General features: G+C 41.5%; 1 long non-coding RNA gene across 1 annotated transcript in view; it reads left to right on the top strand.

The window, feature by feature from the left end:
• The first annotated feature begins 2,603 nt into the window (after positions 1-2,603).
• Positions 2,604-23,538, top strand: part of LOC130521510 (uncharacterized) — a 73,725-nt gene continuing 52,790 nt past the window's right edge. Inside the window, exon 1 of the long non-coding RNA XR_008949350.1 lies at positions 2,604-2,905. This is a non-coding gene — a long non-coding RNA (uncharacterized LOC130521510). The remainder of the gene's footprint in view (positions 2,906-23,538) is intronic.

Here is a 23,538-nt window from a genome sequence, read left to right as displayed (position 1 = left end):
TCCTTTACAAACACCACCGTCCGGTTCCCATGCCAACCGCTTCAGTGAGATTATTCCGGTGCACTGGTATGGAAGCTACGGAAATGTGTCATCAGTGAGAGTGTAGGAGGAAAGAGGAGTTCTGCAAGTGGAGGGATGCCCAAAGGAAGAAACAAGTGGGTCGCGGAGCTCTATATAAAGAGGAGCTCGCTGGTCCTCACAGTCCAGGCTCGCTTGCACTGGCTTGTGTTTGCTCCGATTTCAAAGGCTGAAGGACCAAAAAGACCAAAACGGGATCTCGACACTCATCAGAGAAACATTCGGAACCCAGCGTTTGGATCAGCCAAGCAAAAATCTCTGACAGAAGAGCAAATTTTCAATCTTTAAAGTCATTAAAAATACAGCCTACCCTTCCCTCTCTGCATCTCATCATCCTCACATTGGTGCCACGGTTCACCATGGCGACCAGCATGGACACGGTGCCTGCCCGTTTGCTGCCTTTGGTGATGGAGGAGTTCCCCCAGTCTCTGGCTACAGCTTGTGTCTGCAGGGCCGGGCGCCGAGAGCCCCGCCTCCGCTGCGTACAGTGTGGCATCATTGAGGAGGAGGAGGAGGACTGCTCCAGTCTGGAGGAGGACCAGGCCCAGAGGTCGTTCTTGCAGACCGTGGAGAGCCTGAGGAGGAGCACCAGATGAGCCCCTTCATAATCTGAGCACGAGCGTGGTGAATCAGACTTGGCTGCAGCCAGTCTGGGGACCAGCGGACGCCGTCGCTGTCATGGATGCAGACTGATGAAGCTGTTCCAGGCAGCAAAAGCTGAGCGCGCGTGGATCTGACTGAAGAAACCATTCATGATTAACGAACCGTGGCCGACTGGTTGAACAGAAAGACGCTGGTTCCATTTATAATATCAATTTTTGTATTTTGTGTTTTTCTGTCATAGGTAACATTCAGGTTTTTGGTTTCCTTTAACATTTATGATGCATATGTATAGTTTTGACTCTAACATAAAATGCACTGTTATTAAAATGTCACCTTTAAAAAGGTTTAAACACTGACACTGGTTTCGGTTTATCCTTGTCATGGCATTTCTTCTGGAAGGTGGGAACATGTGACAAAAAACACTGAATCTTTGGCTCTTTAGAAAATCATTAGAGCCTTTCAGGGATTTCCATGTGGTGGCACTATTGATACACTTTAAAAAACAACAAAAAACCCACCCACATTACTATAGCACAAGCTGCACAGCACTCCAGAATAATCCTCCCTCTACCTGCGAGTGAACCAGGGATCTGCAGATTACCCACAATGCTGATATAATTCATGGTTCTGACTGCAGTTCACGACTGAAGCATAGTTCTCGAGTGCAAAATGACATTCATTAGCAGCATGTTTGTGTCCTCTATTTAGTCATTCTTTAAAAAACTGTTTTATATCAGTCCTCAAGGCAGTTTTGCTCAATCAGTCTATTTCATGCAGATCTCTGTACTCTGGAAAGTAATAGCTACTTTTGTCAGTCTCAGTGCCAAAAACAACTGTGAAGCAGCTGCAAAAACATTTATGAATGGGTTATTTTTGAGGAAAATTTAAAAAGCACTTCTGAAAAAGCCATTTAGCAGATGTGCCATAAATGTGTTCCAGCGGTGGCATTAATTAACTGGTTGATTTGTGGTTTGTTTAATCAATGCTTTTAAATTTTTTTTTGAAAAAAAAAAAAAAAAAAAAAATATACGTTTAAGCTTGGTAACTTCGACTACCATTATTGCTTTTGGGAGTTGAGCACTGATGCAGAGATTAAAGGTAATTAAAACAATCGCCTGAAGTAACCTGCAGTTTGTCTTTGACACTTTGGGTTTTCCTTTAAATCAAAATTATTGTCTGTGTGCTCCTTTGTTTCTGGTTGAGAGCACGAAGCCTTTTTAAGATGCTGAGCTCCAGGCCCGTGTTTGCATTCGTGAAGTGGCCTGTGTCATTGCTACGACTTTCTTTAGTCCTTAGACGTCCCTCAGAATCAGATCCCTCTGCGTGAAGCTGCTGCAGCTCTTATATATCCCTCTGTTATGCAGTTAACATAGAGGCTACTCTAGAATCTCTAAAATATACACCTACATTGGCATCAGGAACAGGATTTTTAAATACTTCCAGGTTTAGTCAAGGCTGACTACTTTATAGATGAAAAAAAATTAAAACAAATGTACGTTTTGTTAAACTACTAACAGGGAGAAAACACATTTAAATTCTTGAGGGAAAATGTTGGCATTTAAATCCACCAGCCTTGTCTCCTCTGCTCTCCTCCGGGGGGAGATACATGTTTTAACGATACACTTCTACTAACTTAAAATAAATTTAAATAATTTGATGCTGTGCTACATCACAGATTATGAGAGAAAATGCTAATTGGACTTTATGAAAAGCATTTACCTACGTGAGAAAATGAGGGATTGGTAATCTGGAATTGGGTTGATTTAAATTTTCCCGCCACCAGGGTAGTCCTGGTGCGCTTTTTTCCTCCTCTTGTGTGGTCCGGACGGTGTCCCTGTGGGCGGGGTAGACGTGGCATTGGAGTGGGGCGCAAATGCCCGGGCGGGATGCACCTGAGCGCACCTGAGCGCACTTTACGTAAAGTGATCTGCTAACGTGGAACGCGCACGTAGACGCCGTAACTCGATGGCAGCCTGTCAACGCGCGCATTTTGCACGATGATCAAAAGATGTTTTTCTCACTTACAACTGTGAAAGTGATTGTATTGTCTTGCACCACGAGGAAGATGATCAACGTGTTGAGACGCTGCGTGTTCACACCTAGAGCGCGTCACACTTGCGCAGATAGGTTTGGAGTCAATTGTGGCGGATACTCCCTCTTTTTCCAGCCTTAGCGTTCCCATCACCATCTGAAATTCACCGGGAAGATGTGTTCTCCCAACAAGGTAAGTGTTTCTGTGCTCCTGTTTAATTCTGTCGTACTTGTTTACATTGTAAAGCCTTAGCTGGGACGCTAACAGGGCAGCAACTGTTGCCGCCCATTGACATTGTTGCACTTTGGGTTGTCTATGAAGAATGCCCATGTCAAGGTGTTTCTGCAAACTTTCTGAATAGACAGGACTGTACTTTGGCTTCAGGCAGATCTTATCTCTAAATGTTGTCCTGGCTACAGCCCATTATCAGAATTAACATTTGCTTTATGGGAATATGAATGCAATTTTATCACAAAGTCATGTTCATAATTCATCCACATGCTTCATACTGTATTCACTGACCACCCCAGAATTATTTAAATTCACCTAAATGGTTTCTGTGATGAATGGGAGTGCTATCATCATATCATAATTATATCTAAACTGCTGAGCTCATGTTCTACATTATACGCTGCTGCCGCTTAATGCTGCTACTCTCACCCTCAACCTTATATCCACGCAAGCCTGCTGATGGCCATCTTCCTGTGTATTTAATATAAGGGCGGTTTCTCCTCCAAGCTTGGACTCCTATGTGTATAATTTTGCTATACATAGTGAGGTGTCTAAACTTCAGTTATGATTGGGATAACCTTACTGGTGTCTGTACTTTGTTCATTGGAGTTTAACCTGACCTCTGACCAACCTATTCACTTTTCTGCTGTGTGGTTGCAAAACGTTGAGACCTTGAAAAAAAAACAGAGCTGCTCCACCACCCCCTTTCCCCCCCTCACTAATCTTTAATTTTAAAGTTACTGTGAGCTATTTCCTCCGAAAATGTGAATCAATCTGGATGCCTTTGAACAGCCCAAGGACGTAAGTCCTTCCTTTCAGATTGTGTTGAAGCATTTGCAGAAATCAGGTCCAGTGGAGACCTGAAATATCACCAATGCATTTTATTGCCTTATTTGCATTTGTTGAGTGAGAAAAGTCACAAATGTCGGCTCTGTGTTGCTAGCTAATGATGTAAAGCTGTCTGCATGCCCTACAGCGCTAGCCTAAATATTTAATCAAAATCAAATCAATTTTTATGGCATTAGTAAAGGTGTTATTTCAAGATGTACTAGCTAAAATACTACATATTGATAAAATAATTAAACCATTTATTTAGTGAAACAGTCTTAGTGATGAAAACCTAAAAAAATGTTGAATTGTGTTTTTTTCTTCTTAAAGATATAATTAACTTTCCAATTTAGATCAGCAAGACATATCTCCCCAGTCCTTAGGAGGAACATTTGATTTTGTTTTATCTCATTACGTAAGAATGTGAGTTGTTATGTTTCCTGACAGATATGCTGCTACTACAGCACTTCAGGACGCAAACTTTGCTTCACCATCCAAGTAAATATGGGTTTTTAGCAGTAACACTGCAGAAAAGTGCTGCTGCCATTAGTGCCCTCTTCACAAACCTTTGTCAACCTCTGCTCAGGATTTGGGTATTTTTCAATACATTCACAAACAGAGTTTGAAAGAAAAGACAAAATCTTGGAGGAAAAATGGCAACATTTCTTCTGGTTTTTATTTCCTTTGAAAAAGAGTCAATGTGGAAATTTCTTATGTCGAAGACGTCGCCCAGGATGGTATCCTTTAGTGATTACAACATCTTACGTGAATCTTATCTCGATTTTCATTTTATAGATAAAGACCAGTGCTGGCCCAATAGAATCGACAGACACTAGTTGCCTGATAGAAAATATGTTCCAATTTACCTCTTTTTAAAAAAAAAAATGACATCGCACGATGCCTAGCTTCGACACCCAAGCCATTTTTGGGGAAATCTGAATGTTACGTTTCTTAAAAATCTGCTTATTCCCCCGCTTGTTTGGGTAAACCTCCTGGATATTCTCTCTAAGTGGTCTCCTTGATACCGCTGTATTCTGTTCACCGAGCACATGTATGTACATGATTGGACTTACCCTTCGGTTTCACTTGTCGAACTGCAAATTGTTGTCACATTGGCAGGTTCACTTCATTTCAGCATGCATGCTATTAGGGGGTTATTTGTATAATTTACCACTTGTAATTCCAAGGCTCAGCCATACTGGCAAGAACGTTCAAAACTAAATTGAGTGTGAAGATTGAGCGGAATTAATGTCTGCTGGACTGAGAACAGGATCCGTGCTGTCAGTGAGCCCTCAGCCACCACAAGGACAAGAGTCTGAGCAGGATTTGTACGTGAAGGTTGACTAAGCAAACCCAATAATTGTGCCGCTCCATGGGAAGTTGTCTGCACTGGAGCAATCAACTAGTCCTTTTTTCTTTTCTTTTGTTGGGCAAAGTAAGACATGGGGGCTGTGTAGGATTGTGCTAGCTAAAGGCTGCTATGGACACTCCCAGATCACGTGCAGGATTGTGTGCTAAATGACAAGTCACATTTTTGAGACGACTACCATATTGATGTTAGTAGCTCCTCAGTTATATTTTCAATTTAGTGGTGCATGAACATGTTCAAGTTATAGCAGTTTTGTAAGAGCCAAAATAACTAGTTACTTTAATAATATTTTTCTAACATCAGAAAGATAAAAAACCAAATACCAGGTCATTTTCATTAGTTCTGTGCCAGCAGTAATCTACACAAGAGGGTCGTGCAAACCGAGTGACAGTACTTATTTATTCACTGAACCGGATTACTCAATTGTGCATGTTTCCATTATTTCAAGACAGAGCTATCATTGTACGCAGTTAGGGGTATTTGCAGGTTACCTCATAAATGGAGTCTGTAATGGTGCACGGTGCATGGGGTGTCATCTCTGGTCGCTTGAAAGCCTTTGCCTCTACATGGAGGTCAAGACATACAGCCACTGATGACGATACCAGTAGCAGGTTTTCCCCAATTAATTTAGATGAAGAGATAGCACTAGCATGTGGCAAAGCAGTGATACTGAAGTGCAAGTCAGTGGTTCTTGGTAGAGGTGGTGTGTCCTGGGTTGGGCCACCATTACATACAACCCAGAATGGTTGTATGAGCTATATATGAGCAATACCCTGACCTATACCCTATGAGCTATGAGCTAACTTTCTTTTAACCTCTTTACCTATAGGCTCTAGAAGCTTTAGCCTGAGTCATTAAAGCGCAATTCTCTACTTCCCCCACAGTGATTCTTTATCAGCAAGAATGTTTTACAAAGTCACCTCCCCAAAAAACTAATAGTTTTCCACTCACCAGTTTTTCATAACAGCGTATTGGGGAGGCTTTTTATTCTTGTAAGTGTTTGTGACAAGGGGCATTTTTCAATCCGCCTTCAAAACAAAAACAGCCCAAGCATGCCTCCATTATATAGAAGATGTTGACTCACAGCCATAGTATTTGTCTTGTTGTATCTGGAATGTCATTAATGGGGCAACGTAGCGAGAGCCGCTATCATTTCCTCTGTGATCTGCAGGCGGTATTAAATAGGTATACAGTTTGCAACAGAATGAAATAAATGATAACATAAGAACCAATAGATGTCTTTTTTTATAATGTCAGACCTCCCATCGCACAAACTGAGTTTTTCTTTATTCTGTTCAGTCCATCATTTATGTAGCTTTGTTCAAATAAAAAAGCAGCATAGCAACAAATTGCAATTTCATTCTTGGTCCATCATTTATGTAGCTTTGTTCAAATAAAAAAGCAGCATAGCAACAAATTGCAATCTCATTCTTGGTTGTAGTTGCGTAAAGCTTAGCGGCTCTGGGATGACTCTTGTTTTGAGCCCAAGCAACTGGCTCTCAGAGAAATTGGTCTCAGGTCAGTGGTTGGGCAAGAGCCCTCTGATTAGTTCTATCACTGTGGATTAGGACTTAATTCCCTTCGTCTCTTGCCTGTTTGACCTATGAAGAAAATGAAGAAATACATCGGGGCATCTTCCCAATACATCCCTCAGCAGGATGCTAGTTCAGAAAGCTGCCCCAAGTAGTCATAACAGTCATTCATGTCCTTTCTAGCTAAGAACAAAATCCATTATTAAATGCACTATTGAATATTTTGAGACTATATCTTTGAAAAGATATTAAATAAAAGTTAGACAAGTGCTATACACCTCCAAACACCAAAAGTCTTATTATTTTCAATTTTGGATGAACTAACCCTAAAGATGCCTACAGTCGCATATATTAGCAAACCAAAAACATCACCTGTGTAATGATATAGATTTGCATTTGCGTTCTTAAATTGCAAAACATCAATTTGCCAATCAGAAGGAATGCTGCACTATTGGCCTGCATATCCATTATGACTCCACTATAGTCAAGCAAATGGTAGGAATAGCTGGTAATGTGACCATAATAAAGTATTACCGTATTTTCTGGACTATATGTCGCTCCGGAGTTTAAGTCGCACTAGCCAAAAAATGCATAATAAAGAAGAAAAATAGATATATAAGTTGCACTGGACAATAAGTCGCATTTTGGGGGAAAATTTATTTGATAAAATCCGAGACCAAGAACATACATTTAATCTTGAAAGGCAATTAGCAATCCATTAGCATGGATTAGCAATAAGGTTACGGTATGCTAACGTAACAAATTCAGCTACATGACCCACAACGAATTGAGCACGTGTCTGCTTTGTTAACCTAACATATTAACAGTTATTCAGATAACTATAGCATAAAGAACATCCGAGCAAGTTTACCAAACTATCAAGTCTAACTCCATAGACGAAGCACCGCTTCTTCTTCTGCGTCGCTAAAGGAACCTGTTTCTCAGGTACATACGCCTAGAGCGCCCTCTTGTGGTTGTCAGTGTGAAAATAACGAACATGTGAAATTCTGTAATAATGTATTCATATAAGTCACTCCGGAGTACAAGTCGCACCCCCTGACAAACTATGAAAAAAAAGTGCGACTTATAGTCCGGAAAATACGGTAGTTATTTGGAACGATACATAAACATTAAATTTCAATTCTCATGGCTACATCTGACTGGTAGAATCTGGGTGCAGAGCAGTAGCTCACGCTGCCTGGTAGGCAATTTATTTGTGTACAACTTGAGTTAAACTCCTTCCACCGAAAGAAAGGATCTTTTTTTTTGTCATTGTAGATGTGCAGAATGAGGTTTCACGGGCCAGATAAGGGTTATTTTTGAGCTGCTGGTGCTTCAGCCGCACACCACTGTGGGTGAACCTAACCAGTACACGTTTGATGGAAACTGGAAAGTGCTGTTGTTGCTGGGGGTCAGTACAGCTCCACCACTACACCACTAGGTGACTGTGTGAAAACTGCCTCTTGATTTTAAGGACACTCCCAGGCACCAGGGAGTACCGGTAATCTCACCTAGGGCACCTAATTGGTACAGCTGACCCTGAGACTGCACAGTGAAAGAGGACTGCACAGTTGCCATCAGCAGAGCGTTACGACCACCAATGCTCAACTTATTGCCGATTATAAGCCTCTTAGGAGCAAAATGTTGTTTTTTTTTAAATCTAAAATTAATTGGTTACTACATGGTTCCTGACCTTTGTAATCGATGTTGTATAGGATCCCTTTTGGGCTTTTCTCATTTAAATAAGATATCATTATGGTCTGTATTGTGAACTTTACTCGGCTTGGCCATTTCACCTTAAAAATTGTCTTCCTAAAAATAAGTTGCAATACTTTATACCTTTGAGAATTTAGGCATCGGACATGGCATGAGGCATACTTTATTTAATAAAGTAGAGTGTTGTATTAGATTGAAAGACCACTTTGAATAATGGCTCACTGACATTGTCATTTAGCGTGAATTACAATGAATGAGACGTTGATAAAAGCATGTTGTTTTTTTTTATCAAGGGCACTTTTCATGATAGAACTCTGAAGAAAAGGGCCTGAAAAGGTAGAACTGTGTTGTTTCTTCGAGCTAAAACACATTTTTCCTCTCTAAAATTGGAAAATAGAAGATACAACCTAGGTCACACTGTATTGTCTAGTACCCTTGATGGATCAAGCCAGTGTCAACCTATTCACGCTTGCATTTCATTCACTGGTGGCTTTGCACGGTTCCACCTTTGTTGATTGTGTCAATGGAATCGGGTATATAAAATGTACCTGTGTGAGATTGAGATTGAAAAGAGACAAAGGTGTGAAGAAAAGTCAATAAATAAAGCCAATATATAGTATAAAATCAAGCTGCACAAATATTCATATTCAGGTTGCTGCACATGTTCCTGGAAGCTGTGTGAAGTCGTCTCGTAGAGGTTTGCATATTGAACGCTACATTTTTACTGCTTTCTTTTTCTTTAAGACATTTCCCGATGTGCATTTCTGACAAGTTTGGATTTTAAAGCCTTTCTTTGTAACCTTTTACTCTGTTCTTCAGCGATTTGTCTTCTACCCCTTGTTGCTTAAAAAAAAACATCTGATCATTAAGGCAAATGGACACCATCCGGCACAATTCATTTTACTTCCGGGCCTTGTTTCAGACTGCATTTATTATGCATTTAGTCAAAGTTATTGTTGCACCATTGAGATAATCTGGCTCGTTGCACAGATCACATAACAAATGAAACTACTAAAATTTAAAGTAGCACTGGGCCACAGACATTTGTAGGCAGGATGATTTTGGGATGATTTCTGTCGCTTTATGCCTTTAAAATGCCCATTAAACGCCCCATTTCATAATCAAATACGTAAGAACGCACTGCTAGCACCCCTGCAGGGATACGTGGTGAGTGACATTTCCAACTATAAGAACATATCAACTTTCCTTATACAGGGATGAGTTTGATTTGAGGTGAGGAGGCAGTTGGCTTCTATATAAATACATTTCTAGTAGTTACATTTTCTTTGTTGTGCATTATAATGTCCTTATTTTTACCAGGCAGGATGATAGAATAGAACTAACAGTAAGTGAAGTGCTTCATTCTGAATTAAAGGAAAGGATGAAGATCAGTTCTAGGAAGCTCATTTGTGCTATATAGTCATTGTTTAAGGGACATTTATTCAGCTTTAAGGCCAGACCCTTTCAGCCAGACCTTTTTCGTTCTTCCTGCTCAGTCGGGTTGTGGGTCTGTCTTATAAGAATTAACTGGGGCCTGCCCCTGGTACTCGTGCTTCCCTCTCATGCATTTTCAGAAGACATTGCCACTGTTCATCAAGGGCATGGTCAGTAGTTATCACAAGAGTGATTATTCTCTATTCTCTCCTTCCTGTCTCTCTCATTTGATTTCCATCCGCGGGTCTTGTTCTCTCACTCTCTTTGCCCCCCTTAATTAGCCTCCAAGCAGACACAAAGAGAAAGTTGTGATAATGAAGCAAGGAGAGGAGAGATTCTAATTTGGAATGCAGCTAACCCATGAGAGACGCGCTATTTCATCCCTAATTTGTCCTCCCAAGGCCACACTGGAAGTGTTCAGTTTACCCACCCTCAAAAAGGTTTCAGTAATGTCCTTACTGTCAAACTGTGCAGCTGAAAAATGGATGCGTAGGAAAGCAATCAGGTCATAATTCTGGGGAGTTTCAAAAATTAGTGATGCACGCGTTCATTGTGTGGAATTCTGAGTTACAGCGGCTCATCCCAACCTGGATGGACAGCCATCATTTTTTCAGATTTACTTCAAAACCTGGCCACAGAATTGATCCCTCAGTTCAGTGAAATGACTCTTCAAGGACTTTTCCAGGAGAACGTAGACCAGAACCAGTGCCACAAAATACTTGGTCTCTTCTTTCCCTTCTTGGGCTTCTGACGCTTCTGGAACTGCTGACTCAACAATAATAACACGCTAACATATGAAAAAGATTAAATTATTCTCGACATAATTGTTAAGTCATACCCTCATATCAAACTCAGACTTGAGTGCCTGGTGATTGCAACGATAGGCTGAAGTCTTGAGAAAATATCTAGTCCGTGCTTCTCTAGAAGGCTTTTATTTCTATTCAGGCATTTCCAGTACTTGAAAATATCTCTCTCATTTAGATTAATCCCTCTCTAAACACTTGGTGTGGATCAGCCAGTGCACTTGCATTCATTTAAAGCACGCCGTGATTGCAATCCCGGAGGGAACAAACTGATAAGCGGATTGATTGACAGATCAGGGGGTCTTGCCACTGCATAATTTATCTCCAAATGTCTGCTATGGAGTTCACATTGAGCGGAGATAATGTCACTTTTGCGCTTAATAAGCTAATGGATCCTAAATCCATTTTTTAGCATGCATATGAGCCGCACGCTATTACCCTAATGGTGATGCGCAGACGGGAGATGGAGAGAATGGCAGTGAATGGTGTTTGAGTTTAAATCCACTAACATGGCGGAGAGAGATTATGACAGAGGACGTGCCAAGAACAGTATTACCTCCTCCGTACATTTGGTCCCAATATTCATCCCCCCCCCCCCCACAAATAATCAGATATTTGCTGGAATAGAACAATTAAAAGTGCAATTAATGAAATATTTATTCATATTCTTATTAGAGGTTATTACAGGTTGACCAGGTGATTGTTTAGATTTAGTATCATCAGCATTAATATGCGGTGATGGAATTTGGCTGCGATGGTAACAGATGACTGCGCAGGCACCATTTGCTCTAAGAATATAATGCATAGCAATAGTTTCCTTTGAGACCTGTTGCACAACATAATACAGAAATAACTGAACTATATGGCAGCATTAGCAGCTGAATATTGGTCATTTCAACAGGACAAAGTCAGAATGTTTAGGGTGCTTTGGATTTAAGCTATTGCTAGCTTCTATACTTGTTTCCAACTAACATCACTTCATTTTATTTTATTTTTTTTGAATATGTCGTGACACAATGTAAGTAACTCCATGACGGAATCTGAATGACCAAATTTGACATTCAGGTCCTCCACACCCCCCTACTCCAAAAACCAAAAACTGATTGTTATCGGACAGATGCTGTTTCTCAATAAGCACACTTGTCCGTGCTTCTGTAATGCCCTCTTCTTTTCTTCTTCTCTTTAAAAGTGTTTAAAGGCAAAGCAGCTACCAACGAAAAATGCTTTTAAGGTTGGGAATGATTTCGAGTAGTGAAATGTGACATTCTGGTTTTCAAAGTTATGCTAATCCTTTGATATTGTTATTTAATCCTACTTCCTAGGAATGTAATGCTGTCATTCCAGTGTTTTGAGATTACCGTCTCCACAGGGAAGCACCGCTGTGCCGCAGTCACTTAATAGCAACGTTTGATTCAACTGCGGGCCTTTCTGTGCGGTTTTGTATATCCCTGTGCTTTTGCTGGTTTTCTCTGGGTACAGTAGCGTCTGTGACGTTCCCATTTCCCTGCTTCTCTTCCAGTGACCACTCTGAAGCATTTCACCATCTTATGCTTCCACACAGCACATAAACAATAAAGTTCATTCTAATCTAATAATTGCTTGATTCAGGTGTTTTCATCTGTCGTGGTGACACGCATTTCTCACAAAAGCAATTAGCTAACGTAGAAATCATTCCTTTAGGCCATATTATATGGCTGGAATTAATTTGTTATGTTGTGTTTGTATTGTTAGAACGTGTCGTAGTAGCGCTTATTTGTTGGCATAATGGAGATTTTAAATCATCTTCTATTAAAACAATCTAGCCATTATGATTCAGTGAGGTTTTATGCTGCTGCCACTAAACAAACATGGCATTTCTCAAAACTCCTGACGTTTTCCTGTGCACACGTGCCTCCACTGCCTCTGAGAGCAACCACTATTAAGCCCACAAAGGTAGCACAGATACCGTAAAATGTGTGTATTAATCAGTAGCAATTTTTTAAAATGACTTAAAAAATCACTGGAACCCCCATTTGAACATTTAACCGAGGCAAGTTGTTTCCAACAAGTTAATTCTGCAATTAGTGACCTTATTTTATTTACCAGCCTCAGATTTAACAGCCATGTGTCTGCGGCCTTACATCAATAGTGAAAATGAATTTAGAGCCTTGTGAAGATTCTCATCGGTGTTCACGCTTAGCCTTCAGTCACATGAAACGAAGTCGGTGGAAGCCCAATCAATCAGGAAAGGTTAGGTAAGGCTCGGTAAGTGAGTTTCGACAAAGTTGTGCCTGACGGTGCAATTATGGCGCCGTGGAGAAATGCACCGGGAGCAGTTTATTACTGAGCTGCAGGGTTGAGTTTTTTTATTTGACAAGGACCTCGTGCACACATGTCAACAGCCCAGATATTATCATGAAAAACCTACGGAGAGAAACGTCACAACAGCTACGCTGAAAGTAGTGAAATGTCCCGACTTTATGTTGCAGTTGATCACCCTGGGACTTGGCCTGGTAAAGGATTCACCTTAACTTTTTAGATAAAAGGCGTGACCAGAAAGAAAGATCGACCAGGTAAAGGAAATCAGTAACGTGATCAGCAGAGAGGAAACAGATCGCATTACACAGCAGGCAGGGTCCCGCAGCCCCCATCACCCGGGTGATGAGGTTAGAGTGAATAATGTCTGAGGAAGTTTGGGCGAGTTGGAGGATCATCAAGTGCAAGTTCGGCTGTGATAACTTTCCTCACAAGGTGCCTTAAGTCCTGAAAATGTACTCATGGGTAATAGATATATATTGAGCGTGCTAATAAGAAATGTGCAATCATCGGTATAATCTATGACACCAAAGTCTGGGACTCGGCTTTATGATCATCCTGTCAGCAGACGTGAAGGCGTCAATGGTTTGTTTATGATTTAAGGTTCAACCAAATTGGACGAGAATGTTTGAGGGCAATTCTGCATGAATTTTATGATGGAGGGCTAGAAACATGCAACATGCTGTTGCTGACAGAACCTTCCATCCATCTGGGCTTCTCAATAGTGACAACTGCCAAGGGGTCAGCTAGAGTTATCGAAAGAAAGAATTTACAAATAAGAGCGGCAGTATTCTTAGCTATACTTCCTAAAATGCAGGCACACTACACTTTGTAGTCACTAGTCTAATTTTAAGGCTAACCAGGCTAAAGAACAACCAAACACATGTTCACAGCGGCAGGAAGTTGAATGTTATCAAATAATTTCAAACAGGTGCTTATGAAGGATCCCTTTTCTGGCCAGAAAATGCAAACAAACCTGTCTTAGAACCTAGAATAGAACCGAGAAAGGCCACTGTGTAATCTACTGAAGCATGCTGTTGCCCTCCAAACTGGTTTGATTCGCTAATACGACCGCTGATCTCCTTGTGGAAACAGCGACTTCTTGCCATGGTGACCTACATGCAACGCAAGTCTTCTGCAAGCTCTGGAATAAAACTGGCACCATTGACTTGAGGCTAATTTGAGATTAAGTTCATCTCTATTGAAAAGTGGAGGAGAGCAGGAGCAAATGGACTGAAACGTCTGATATTTGATCAGTGCTGTGCATTGTTGTCAACAGTGCAACCTCTGATTATTATGGGAGTTTCAGTCCTTTAAAACCAGGACTTCATTACGGTTTTTGGTCACGTATTTCTTTATTGCCTGTGGTCCCACTACAGCTTCAGTTATTATTGTACATTTAATAACACAGCCCTTGTCTTCAACAGGAAATCACAGAAACTCCCAGATCCTGCTTTATCTGATTAGGATTTAATCAAGTGTGATTTAATTCCATCACTTTTGCAATCCCTAGTTGTGGACAACAAATTCTCTCACTTCCTGTTTCCTGTAGATTGTGTTGGTGGATCATGTGTGTTGGGTTCACTAAATACTGAAAGGCTAATATTTGGCTAATTCTTTTGCATATTCACCTGCTTTGAGGTTACACAAGCACATTAAGCACGTTTATCGCTATTTTATTTTTATCGATTACTCATTTCACCATTTATCGTGTGGCTTCAGCGTAGCTTCTCACCCTCTGCTTTATCCTCCGTCTGTTCAGTATGTGTGAAATGTTCAGCCGACCTCCTTTGCTGCCAGGGATAGGTGTGAGAAGTGTCATTTATTTATGCCTCTGGGGATGAGGCTCAGCGTGGTTTCACACCTTCATGACTGTCTGGAGCCGCGCCAGTTAGCTGGGACAAGGCAGCCCAAGCAGCAACCGAGCGGCTGCCGGCCAAGATGGCTCGTTGGCGGTTCATACAAAACGTGGCCCAAACCAAAGGCCACCAACTGCACCCTGTTGCTAACCGACTGTGGTCATTGGCAACACTCTTCGGTGCTACGTGAAGCTGACCCCAGCAACCACCGTTAGGTGCATTGCCGGAGCCAGAGTGGGAGACCTGGACTGTTAAACATTACATCTCTTTTGCCAAAATCCCTGTTACAAAATACTTTGACTGTCGGCCACCAGGTTTATCTTTTTTTCTTTTTTTTTTTGGTGAGACCTGGAGGAGGAGTGTGTTGGCTTAAACCTGGACCTGGTGGTAGAGGGGCAGTGATCAATGGATCCACTTTGTTAATTAACCTCAATCCCAAACCTTCATTAGAATTTCTGGCGTCAGAACTGGAGGATACAAAAGTGTCAAGGTGTGTTTGCAGTCGCCTATTGGCCCCCTTGCTGGGGAGAATAGTGCTTTGAACAGATGGAATCCTTAAATGACTTAAATATTCTCGTAGGTGCTAATAATGCGATGTTTACGTTTTGTGGAATTACCGGAGTCAACAGATAAACCAGCCGACTCTCAGTCGCCTCTTTCCCGGTTCTTATTAGTCAGCGTCCCCTCAGATCTCGCTCCTGTCAGACTGTTGTTGGGCACAATTTGAATTTTTGACGACAGATTCTTCCTCTCAGAACACAGCAGATATCTGTCGGATAATGCTGTAGCTAAGTTAAAGGAAGAGTCCCCTAAACAGCGGGAGCAGCGTGTGCGTCTACAGGGGGCAGTAATTACAATCTTAGTCCTGCTGGGATTGACTCTCTTAAAATTTGCTTCCATGGTGTAATTACAGATCAGGAATTATTCAGGCCTCAAGATTTAAGCCAGCTAATAACTTTTATTCTTACTACGTGTTGATGTTGATCATAGTGAATTGAAAATATGATTATGCTGCTTTCTCCTGAAAACTGAAGATTTTTTTTTACTTTAGTTTCTAACTTAGTTTCATATTTTGGTTAAATCTCTTACATTTAAGGTCAGAGGGTTCAGTTCCCTCCCACTCATTATCATTTATAAAATACCACATCCATAGCATTGGTGTATAAATGCTGAGCGAAAACAATGAATTCATTGTTTAGTTGTCGTGGAACATTTATTTGCAAATCAATACATCTCTGATGAAAATGGTGGCCTTGACAAAACCCCACTCAATGCCACAAAGGGCTCCATTGTTGCTTATTTAATTCCTATTTTAACATCTGTATAACGATGACATTTTCGGCACAGAATCAACTTAGAATAAATTGGCCATCAAAGTGAGGACGGTTCAGTTTGAAGTCGTAACTGCCTGATAATCAAATTTACTTCTCTGTGTTGATCATTCCTGTAAATTGCAACATGTATGTATTTTTAAATTGTGATCCACAGTGCCTGACAAAGGCCAGAGAGATTGACCTTTATGAAGATTAGGATTTTCTTTATTGCTGCAGCTGCAACAGTTTTGCTGCTCCCGTGCACTCAGCCAATTAAATGTGTATGAATATGAATAAATGTGTGTTTTTAAGGGCACAGACTAACCTCAGTTGAAGACGTTTCTCCGGGCCTATTTTGAAAAGATCCATAAATGGTAAAATGGAAAGGAAAAAATCAGATGAATCATGGCGGCTCCAGTCTGAACTGGGAGGGTGCGGCCCGCCATCATCATGCTTGTTTCATGATGGTCGCTGCCTTCAGGTCACGACAGATTTGTCACACTGTCATTCACACAGCTAATTTTATATTTAGCGTCATCGGAGCTGTTCACACAAGCTGGTGCTTTCAGGCAACGCTGCTGGAGCGAGGTAGATGCTCCGAGCGCCTTCAGATAAATCATGCACGTGAAGGAGTGAGACGTGGGCCTGTATGAATCAGTGGGCGACACCTTTTTTTTTTTTCTAATCGCATGAAAAAATTCTAAATTCATCGGTGTATCTCACGCATAGAACATATAATATATTGCATGTTTTGCCTGCTTTCATCCATTTGACGCATTGGCCAGATTTAAAGACCAATATATACGTATTTAATCTCACCTGTAACTGCGTTGGTTGGTTCTTTGCTAATGCTTCATCTCCCATTATAAATAAATAACTGCAGCTTTGCATGTTGGGCGATGTAAAACCTCAGGCTGTTTCTAAAGGTCGAGCTTAAATCCGCCGGTACGTGCACCACATTTCGTTTTCTGCTCCCGCTTTTTCTCCATCCGCCAACATCTGCCGAGACTTTAAAAAAAACAAAAACATTTCTTTTATCGATCCGTTGCTTCTCTGCCATGTCTGCTGTTTCTCACCAGTTAAAAGGAGGAATTCAGGTGAAAACTTCATCTGTCAAGAAGATTATACGGTCTGATTTGACCAGAATGTTGTCCTAAAATGAGGAATGTGGGAATATCAGGAGAAATACTGGAAACAAATCTCTTGTTTTGCCGTTTCCGTCTTCTCCGGGGGGGGGCTTGCGCAGATCAAATCTATTGTTGGCTTTGTTATTTTGCTGTCATTTCCTTCACAACAATATCTCCCAGTAGGGGTGCTGATTAATCCATTAGCAAAGCTGCAATTACCATTGTCCCTGCGGCTCTTTTCCTGTAAAAGCAGAAATGATCCACTCTGACAGAAATCATCATTGGAGATGACTTCATTTAGCATAATTCAGGACTTATTTTGCCAGTTGAAGTTGATTTAGATTGTTTATTTGATTTTGTGGTATTCCCACTTCACCTCCCTCTCATGAATGTTGACTGTGCAGTGATTTGCGCTGTTCACAGAGAAGAGAGCATAAATACAGGCGTTGACCTTTGATCGGAGCCAGACTGGTTATTAAAACACCAGCGGTGGCGCTGTCAGGGGAGATTCTGATTTCGGTGCCTCTCCATTTGTGTATTTTTGCAAAATGGCGTCTACGCAGAGAAAACTCAGGATTCTGCTTCTTTGCTGCATCATTAACTATTTCTCTGTATGTTTCCTTTCTCCTTCATTACGTTTCGATTGCTCCATATAAGGGTGAACTCGTGAGCATGTACAGCCTGTACATTTACTCACACTTTCATTAAGCTGTTGAGGCTTTAAGAGGCACTCAACAAGGTCTGCATGTACATGCAAACTGCTGTACCTGCAGAAAACTCAGCTCAGTTTGCTTTGTGAGATGTGTTGGAGCGTCAAATTAAATGTTATTTTGGTGCGGATATTGCTAGTTTTATTGGCATTTATTTATTTTCTTCCCCACCTCTGCATCCCAAAGAGCGGGGATTGCTTCATCCTCTGGGCAGCCACTGGATAATTAGAGAAACATGGATAGTTCTCCACTTCCTTGTTGAGAACGTGGGAATGTAAACTCACCGGAATGTCTCACAGGTGTCACCTTCACCTTTTAAAATACATTTGAATTAACTGAAAAGCACTTGAATCCACCATGGTTCACTGGTCACAGTGCTCCTTCACAATAGAGCACACCTAAAAAAAACCCACTTATTTCAGATTCCTGCCATTTACAATTGTTATACTTAATTATCTCTGCTTCCTGTTGACATGGTTGTATGCCATATTTTGCCTCTTTGTCTGTCTGGGCTGGATGCACCTAAGTGGTAATTATGACTATTAGCATTATGATTATGTCTGCACCATCACAAAGTCAGACCACCTCTGTCAGTGTTTGTGCGATTCTAAATACTTGGCTGGAAACTGCTGTCGAGCTTCCAGCGCCGAGGACGTCAGCGCTTAATACAAAACTGATGGTGCAACTAATGAAAAACATCTGGCTAATGAAAAATACCCCAAGTGATGCCTCTTGTCTCTAATAGACTCAGTAAGTAATTCGGTCTTGGCGCTCTGCTCTCTTCGAGGGCTTGCTGGTTGGCGGTTGGATTCGAGAGTATTTAACCGTAAAATAATCAGATTCTTGGGAAACTGATGAGAAATGAATTGCGGAATTTTGTTAATTCTATTGTAATTTCCGGGGGGGGTTGGATGAAGGTCGGATGGATATAGTGCTCCGCCTCTTTGTTCGGCTCTTCATCATCAAACTCACGACTATGGTATGGTGGATTTCCTGTTTCCAAGAATGGGCGGTAAATGTGGACACTCCCTAAAAGTCATGGCGCTGTCGTTCTGATGAGGCAGCAGTCGTGGAATAAAACCCTCGGGCAAATTAGAAATAATTCTGTATTGCTCCTATAATAGTCTCACAGATGGTTCCTGTTATTGTGGAAAGTTCTCTCTGCAGCCCAGTAGTTTCATCCATTAGTCTTCATTAAATGTCCCACTTGTGACGAGAATGATTAACAATCGGAAAAACTCAAAGATCCATCGATTTTACCTTATTCACATTGATATGGTTGGTTCTGTATAAATATTATTTTGAAAACTTGCCAGGTAGATCTTTGTACAGGATGGCAGACTTTTAACGGAACCTGGTGACACTGTCACTGATAACGGCCTCATCTGCTTAACCGTTATAGCTGGGAAATGCATCCTGCTAAACACAATAAATGTTATTGGCTTGGGTCAATCGAGGACTCAGACGCAGCCGTTTTGTCGTTTGGTGCAGAAAAAGAGAGAAGTCGATATAAAATGTTCCCTGGAGAAAATACCGAGAGGCCAGCCTGGTCTGAACCTGCCAGGGCAGGTCAGGCTGCACTCAGGGAGCAAATCAAATGCTCTGCAAGGGTAAAAACAGACTTGTGAAGTTTAAAGACTGAAAATCTGCGAAAAGTGAATCAATAAAAAATGCCACAAAAGGCTTTGAGCACAAGTGTTGCAGCGAAGCGGCTCGCTGGCTCAGAGGAAAACGCTGAGACAGTGTGGAGAAGCCACTGGGCGAACATGTCTTCCCTGCATTTTAAATGCTTCAATTGAAGTTTCCCCGCGCGCCGTGATTATGCAGTCAGCTTTCCATGAGAGGGAGGCATCCCAGTTTTTTAGGAGCAGAATATAAGCTTTTAAAATCCTGGCCAAATAAAAAGACAGGAAAGCGAACCAAAATGTGGTCAGTTTAGGCCAAAAAGACCTTTTGATGTGTTCTTTTCTTCCACAGACCTCTGTGTCTATGATGATGCCCTGTCCTCTGCATCCTCACTCTCACGCCAGCTAACTCCATCCCACCTTTAAGAACATCCGTAAATCTCCTCTTTGGTCTTCCTCTAACGCGTTGACAGGCTCCCGTATGTTTTGGCAGGAGGTGTGCCTGAATGTCCCCCGTTGCCATGTTTTCAGGGTCTTCAGCACCAAACCTTGAAATGCTCCATCAGTTTAATTTAATGTGTTTAAATTTGTTGTTGGTGAGCAGCAAATTATATCATATGATGGGTGTGTATTTGAAATAAATCTGTGAGGCGTTTGATGACACAAAACCGAACTAAACCCCTTCCCGGTTAACCTGTCTCCTTCTCCTTTTACACTTAGATTTCAGTCTCTCATCAAATGTCTCTAAAGCCTCCTGTTATCGCATTCGTTCCTGCACTGCATGTTGTTATTAACCTGACATCAGTTCAATTCGAAACTCGTAACAGCCTGTAAATGAAGCGTGTATATTCACACCAAGATGGACTGAAGCACCATAACTAATTCTGCCATATTAAAAATCATAGAAATTTGTGTGCCCTTCACACAGGCCTGTGTCCCCCAGCGTTGCAAGTGGCTCTTGTCTCACGGAGGACTGGAGTATGTAGATAATGGATGTATGATTCCAGATGTAGGTTGTGGACGGAACAGCTGGGGCTGGACCTTGTTTGCTGCTCTAAATCAGCTGTTTTCTGTGTAGAAACCACCGACAAACCAACAGGATTTTGCGACAGATGGACAAAGCTAGCTAATAGCTGATGAGCATTTGGCAGCTGAAGAGCCTCTGGACATGTTGGAGAGCAAAACAGAGCCAAAAAGAGAGAATATTTGATTAGAAATCTTTTGATAGCACAGCACCCAGCCTTAAATAAAACCTACTGCTACTTATCAGTAACAAATCTGTAATTTACGTTGAGTAGTTTGCAACCTCACCTTTAGGAGCGAATGTCAATAATGTACCTGTTCCTGTAAAGGTTAATAAAAAAGAAGAGCTGATGTGTGTTTGCAAGGCCTGAGTGGCCTGAAATTCAGATTGTCCAAGAAAGGCCTGCATTGAATTATCGAGGGATCATCATTTGCATGTAGCTGCAAATATGTTTAAATAGTCCCGAGAAGTTCCTACTTTTATTGAGGAAATGAGGAGCATCAAATCTGAGATATGAAACATAAGCCAATTAGCTCTGTCTGCCATTTCCACAAAAATCTCTAATACAAATAGGATTTAATGAAATTAATGAAAATTACTGAAGGCGACAGTCCTGGAGAGGCAGAATGTTGTGAAAAATGGATGTAGCCTGTGTGGTTATCTCTTTGTATAACCATCATTGCTCCTTGTTATGTGATTTCAGGGGTTGTCGTAATGTGTGTCTGCTTTTTTTCCCTTCTGCATATCCTAATTATGTGGGATCTCCATTTTTTTTAAGTGAAATGGAACCAATGAACAGGTGACTGTCCAAAACCTAGCGGGCATACGCAGATGCTAATTTCACACATTGCTTTGAAACAAAACAAAGACGTTCTGTACAATTGTGCATGCCACCGTGCTCAAATGAAATTGGAGCTCAGTGCCACACGCATTGATTGATGAGTTACACCAGCGTTTGCCTGAAGAAAAGCCACAACATTTCAGGGAAACGGTGCGGAGCCGCAGCATCCGCCTCGCTCGGCTTTGATGGACTCGACATTGTCAACAGCCAGTTTGATTTCACTCTGAATGCTCTTATCAATTGTCACTGATGACATTGTGCCTTTGCTATGAGTGTAAATTCTCAATTGGAGAGGAGTAAATAGAAAGGCACAAACTGTAAACATGCTGAACCAATCAAAGCTGTATTGTTAGAACCCGAGCTCAACTACTTTTCTCCTTATTTCAGTTATCAGACGCGATCATTTCACATGAAGGACACGTGCCCCCATGATGGACCGATTGGAGAATAAAAGAAAAATCTGGATAAGGGGAGAATTCAGCATATTATATAATAATATTGTCCCAACAAATGCAACCGGAGATGCATTTATGCTGCATTTTGAGCTACTGAGCTCTTTGGAACTGCTTTTATCTTGTGCTAGCATAAATCTGCATCAACACATTCCCCCCACATCCTCTTCATCACTTCTGACCGGAACTCGCTTCTCTGTTCATAAAGTAGTTGAACTTTCTTTTCAAGTTAGACATTTTATTCCCGAAAACCTTCCACCATTCCCTCAGCTGGTTGCATATGTTTATACCGTCGCCCTCCCCCTTGTTAGATTATGGATCCACTTTCTGTTTGTTCATTTACAAATGAAGACAGGCAGAAAAGTCGAATGTCATTGTGGGTTGTTTTCATTTAGAAGAAGAAATGGAAAATGGAAAGAGGGAACAGACGCAGGTGTGTGCTTAAATCCAGATGCCAAACTCTTAAAACACACAAAGAAGCTCTTCTGACACGATTTTCTAAAAACAAATGCTTGTTAGAGGTTCTTGTTAGCACTGACCCAAGGTCGGACTGCAGTGTCGGCGCCTCAGCACGTCTCCCAGAGACTTTTAGACCTCTTTCTCTTCGCTGTGGATGATGTAATGTGGTTTAATACCTCTCATACTTGTCATTTCCCACCATTTGTGCTTCTTTTTGTGATATATAATTTAACTTAAACGACCTTTAGTGAGTTAAATACAGGGATAAAGAATAGGACGAGAGCTGGCGTACCCTGAAGGAACAGCAGTGAGGCTCCTGCCTTTCCTCTCCTTTGAAACGTCTTCCTTTTACAGTAAAACATATTTGGATTCTCCTCTCTATGTGTGTCCAAAAGACAGTTCCTGTCTCATGTCCAAGCACAGGCTTACTAAATGCCCTGTAAACCAGACATGTCATGCTGCTATGTGGATATGCAAATGCTGCTGCCAGTTTGACTCAGTTTTACAATTATGAGCAATTTGCATAACTGGTTACTGGGCATGCTCATCCTTTAAACAAGTACAAGCATTCCCCTCATGCTGTGTGTCACACTTGGGGATCATACAAATTAGGCTCCTCCACAAACGCCCTCCATTTTACTGAGGCTGCAGACACGTCAAATCGGGAAACTCTGTGTTTGATTTCACGAAACGTGATCAGAAAGCAACGGCGCAGATACATTTATCGTCCCGTAATGCATCCGCAATACTTCTTTCCCGCTGAAATCCGCGTTTCAACTAAGCGCGTGTTCGAGGTGAATGAAGGAGAGCGAGACAAGGTGAGAGACAGAATGTAGGGTATCCCCGGGGACGGCGCCTGCTCCCGCAGGAGCGACCTGTCTTAAATAAATCATTCAATTTTCATGCCCAGCTTCCCTATCTGCCTTTAATCCAGTGTGGGAGTGAGTAAAGAGAGATAGAGGAGTAAGCTGTTTGCCTTCCTCCTCTGCCTGTGTGTCGCTTTAAGCCTTTGCTAACTTGAGTTCCCAAACTTTTTTTTTTTTTCCCCTGACCTACTTAAATGAAACCATAAATCCACCCTGTGGATGCTGTACAGTAATGGGAGGCAATTCGAATGAATCTCGTGTAAATAAAATTGGTTGAACTCCTGCATGGGGTTTATGTTGCATAAACAGAGCGGGACATTTTAGACTCAGCACCTTCTCTA

The sequence above is a fragment of the Takifugu flavidus genome, chromosome 2, assembly GCF_003711565.1.
Source record: "Takifugu flavidus isolate HTHZ2018 chromosome 2, ASM371156v2, whole genome shotgun sequence".
Taxonomy (NCBI): Eukaryota; Metazoa; Chordata; class Actinopteri; order Tetraodontiformes; family Tetraodontidae; genus Takifugu; species Takifugu flavidus.
The sequence above is the reverse complement of the archived record's forward strand: the minus strand, read 5'-3'. Positions and strand labels throughout refer to the sequence as shown.